Consider the following 5,220-nt stretch of genomic DNA (forward strand, 5'->3'; position numbering starts at 1 on the left):
AAACATGATCACTGCCTCTTTTCGCCTTGTATTTTCTTCCACACGCAACATGGAACCACAGGATATCCGTGCTGAAATTTAAACTTATTCAGGGTTCGTTTGGCCTTTTTATACACTAATTGAGTTTCCTAGGCATTTAATGTCCATAATTGAAATATGAACTACAAATACATGCTCCAGTTCACCAAAAAGGATAGAAAAATTATACATGTGTCCTTGGGTGCATGTTTAGGTCTCATGCCAGAAATGGGAACGAATTACAACCGTGCCGGTGTCCTGGCTCTTCCTCAAACATTTCGAATCTCGGTTTTTAAGTCCCCATAAATCCTAAACTCACCAGAAGGTCATCAAAGGCGGCAAGGTGTCATGTCATGGCACATATATGTTGTGGTAAAAACATTTCCAACTTGGGCCAAGCTTTATTACAAACTGGAGCCTGTCGCAAGAACCTCGTGGTTTCGATAGGGAAATGTGTCCCCTTGTGGGCCAAAGGATAATCACTACCTCTTCTAGCCTCGTATTTTCTTCTACACGTGACACGGAACAAATGGAGATTCGGGCCGACCTTTGAAATTATTCAGGGTTTGTTTGACCTTTTTTATTCATTAATTGAGTTTTAAAGGCATTTAATGTCCATCATTCAAATCCGAACTACAAATACATGCTCTAGTGCACCAAAATGGCTACAAAAAACGTACATGTTTCCTTGGGTGCATGATTAGGTGCCATGGAATGAATGAGAACGAATTCAACCGTCTCATCGTCATGGCCTGGCCACAAACATTGCGAATCCTGGTTTTTAAATGTCCGTAAATCCAAAACTCGCCAGGAAATCATGAAACTTGGTATGGTGTCACTACATGGTATATATAATTGTCCAATTTGGGCGAAGCTATATTACAAGCCTTTTACAAACCGGAGCCTATCGCAACCCTCGTGGTTCCAGTAGGGAAAAATGCCCTTCTTGTGGGCAAAATGATAATCGATGCCTCTTCTCGGCTTGAACTTCGTTTTCCACAGGCAACATAGAATAACAGGAGTGTCTGGCTGAAATTTGAAATTGTTCAGGGTTCGTTTGGCCATTGTATATATATTACTAATTACTAAGTTTTCTATGCATTTAATGTAGTCCATAATTCAAATTTGAACTACACCCACATGCTCCAGTGAAGAAAAATGGGTGGGGAATCGAACATGTGTCATTGGGTGCATGTTTACGTCTCGTTTAAGGAATGAGAATTAATTACAAACTTGTTTTCATCCTGAAACAATGAGAATCTCGGTTTTTAAATCCCAGTAAAAAAAAGTCACCCAAAAAGCATGAAACTTGGCATGGTTTCATGACATGGCACATATATGTCGTGGTAAGAAAATCGTCCAGTTTGAGAAGAGGCGCACACATTAGTAGCCAACGAAGTCCTTTTTGAAAAAAAGCTGACACGTTAATATCACAAACGGTTGTATTATATTTACCATGTCAAAATTTAACCATACTCGGTGGCGTGCGTGCAGCTGTTTGATTAGACGGGACGAGCGCGAGAAGTCCGTCGTGCAGCTTCAACGGGACGCGTGCGAGCAATCCGCCGCGCAGGCTAGACGGGACGCGTGCATCCTGTCCACCTCGCAGGCTCGACGGGACACGTGCGAGCAGCAAGGCTGCCCATGCTCACCGGGAAGTGAGCTCTTTGACCTCCATGCACTAGTCGCCGCCCGCCTCGCTCAAAACTGCTCCATTAATGGGTTAATTAAAGCACTTGGACGGAGGGTGTTTGCTTGTGATCCCTGCTACCTCTTGAGCATGCGTTGGTTTTGCCTTAAAGAGGAAAGGGTGATGTACCAAAGTAGCGTAAGTATTTCCCTCGGTTTTTGAGAACCACGGTATCAATACAGTAGGAGACTACATGCAAGTCCCTCGTACCTGCACAAACAAATAAGAACCTTGCAACCAACGAGGTAAAGGGGTTGTCAATCACTTCACGACCACTTGCAAAAGTGAGATCTGATAGAGATAATAAGATAAATATTTTTGGTACTTTTGTTTTATAGATTGTAAAATAAAGATTGCAAAATAAACGGTGATAGAAATAGCCTGTTGACAGGAGAATAATATAATTGAGAATAGACCTGGGGGCCATAGGTTTCACTAGTGGCTTCTGTCAAGATATTAAATTCTACGGTGGGTGAACAAATTACTGTCGAGAAATTGATAGAAAAGCGCATAGTTATGAGAATATCTAGGCATGATCATGTATATAGGCATCACGTCCACGACAAGTAGACCGAAACGATTCTGCATCTACTACTATTACTCCACACATCGACCTCTATCCAGCATGCAGCTAGAGTATTAAGTTCATAAGAACAGAGTAACGCATTAGGCAAGATGACATGATGTAGAGGGATAAACTCAAGCAATATGATATAAACCCCATCTTTTTATCCTCGATGGCAACAATACAATACGTGCCCTGCTGCCCCTGCTGTCACTGGGAAAGGACATCGCAAGATTGAACCCAAAGCTAAGCACTTCTCCCATTGCAAGAAAGATCAGTCTAGTAGGCTAAACCAAACTGATAATTCAAAGATACTTGCAAAGATATTTAAATCATGCATAAAAGAATTCAGAGAAGAATCAAATATTGTTCATAGATAATCTTTATCATAAACCCACAATTCATTGGATCTCGACAAACACACCACAAAAGGAATTGCATCGAATAGATCTCCAAGAAAATCGAGGAGAACTTTGTATTGAGATCCAAAGAGAGAGAAGAAGCCATCTAGCTAATAACTATGGACCCAAAGGTCTGTGGTAAACTACTTACACATCATCGGAGAGGCTATGGTGTTGATGTAGAAGCCCTCCGTGATCGATTCCCCCTCCGGCGGAGCGCCGGAAAAGGCCCCAAGATGGGATCTCACGGGTACAGAAGGTTGCGGCGGTGGAAATAGGGTTTTGTGGTGTTCCTAGATGTTTTCGGGGTATAGGGATATATATAGGAGGAAGAAGTAGGTCGGTGGAGCTGCGAGGGGCCCACGAGGGTGGGGTGCGCCAACCCCCCAGGGCGCGGCCTCCTGCCTCAGGGCCTCCTTGTTTCTTTCTTGATGTCCACTCCAAGTCTCCTGGATCACGCTTGTTCCAAAAATAACTCTCCCGAAGGTTTCATTCCATTTGGATTTCGTTTGATATTCCTTTTCTACGAAACGCTGAAATAGGAAAAAGAAACAGCAATTTACACTATGCCTTTGGTTAGTAGGTTAGACCCAAAAATAATATAAAAATGTATATTAAAGCCCATTAAACATCCAGAACAGATAATATAATAGCATGGAATAATCAAAAATTATAGATACGTTGGAGACGTATCAAGCATCCCCAAGCTTAATTCCTGCTCATCCTCGAGTAGGTTAATGATAAAAACAGAATTTTTGATGTGGAATTCTACCTAGCATAATTCTCATTATAATTTTATTTATTATGGCAAGAATGTTCAGATCCGAAACATTCATGACAAAAGTTTAATATTGACATAAAAATAATACTACTTCAAGCATACTAACAAAGCAATCATGTCTTCTCAAAATAACATGGCCAAAGAAAGTTATCCGTACAAAATCATATAGTCTGGCTATGCTCTATCTTCATCACACAAAGTATTTAATCATGCGCAACCTTGATGACAAGCCAAGCAATTGTTTCATACTTTTGACGTTCTCAAACATTTTATATCTTCACGCAATACATGAGCGTGAGCCATGGATATAGCACTATAGGTGGAATAGAATGGTGGTTGTGGAGAAGACAAAAAGGAGAAGATAGTCTCACATCAACTAGGCGTATCAACAGGCTATGGAGATTCCCATCAATAGATATCAATGTGAGTGAGTAGGGATTGCCATGCAACGGATGCACTAGAGCTATAAGTCTATGAAATCTCAAAAAAAGAAACTAAGTGGGTGTGCATCCAACTCACTTGCTTAGGAAGACCTAGGGCATTTTGAGGAAGCCCATCATTGGAATATACAAGCCAAGTTATATAATGTAAAATTCCCACTAGTATATGAAAGTGACAACATAGGAGACTCTCTATCATGAAGATTGTCGGTGTCAAAACCGGCATATCTCGGGTAGGGGGTCCCAAACTGTGCGTCTAAGGCGGATGGTAACAGGAAGCAGGGGACACGATGTTTTACCCAGGTTCGGGCCCTCTTGATGGAGTTAAAACCCTACGTCCTGCTTGATTTATTCTTGATGATATGAGTATTACAAGAGTTAATCTACCACGAGATCGGATAGGCTAAACCCTAGAAGCTAGCCTATGGTATGATTGTATGTTGTCCTATGGACTAAAACCCTCCGGTTTATATAGACACCAGAGGGGGCTAGGGTTAGACAAGGTCGGTTACAAAGGAGGAGATATACATATCCGTATTGCCTAGCTCGCCTTCCACGCCAAGTAGAGTCCCATCCGGACACGAGACGAAGTCTTCAATCTTGTATCTTCATAGTCCAACAGTCTGGCCAAAGGATATAATCCGGCTGTCCGGATACCCCCTAATCTAGGACTCCCTCAGTAGCCCCCGAACCAGGCTTCAATGACAATGAGTCTGGCGCGCAGTGTTGTCTTCGGCATTGCAAGGCGGGTTCTTCTCCATCTTTCGAACGTTTGTAAAGCAGTGTCCGGTCCCATAAATGTTTGGACCTCTTGGATTCTGTGCCCAATAAGGGCTTTCTCCCACGCGTCGAATGAATACGACGCTAGGGTGTTTTTACATTCGCCCCCCTAGCCAGATAAATAAATTGTCTATTAAAGGGATGGGGATCCTTAGATCCGATCCATACCATCCTCCCCCAGCGAGAATCCATCAGAGCACGTTCAGGAAAGATCCATTCCAGCATGGCCGACCTCCGCAGCTCCTCCTCCCGCCCCCGAAGCCCTAAGCCCGGTGATTGGGAGAGGTGTTCAGTCCCACACATTTGTTTATTCGAACTGCAGACTAAGGGATTTCTCCCTCCGGCGTACATGGTGCCCGTTCGAGCCGGGCTTGCCACCTACAATGGCGGGGAGCAAGCAGAGAGCTTTCCTTGTCCCTCTATGGGGGAACGGGTCTGCCTTGTTCCCTATCTATTAAGGGGACTCGGATTTCCAACTCATCCGTTCCTCCGCGGGCTCCTGGAGTTCTACGGCCTCCAATTACACAATTTCACCCCCGCCTCCA

The sequence above is a fragment of the Triticum urartu genome, chromosome 5 (assembly GCF_003073215.2).
Source record: "Triticum urartu cultivar G1812 chromosome 5, Tu2.1, whole genome shotgun sequence".
NCBI lineage: Eukaryota > Viridiplantae > Streptophyta > Magnoliopsida > Poales > Poaceae > Triticum > Triticum urartu.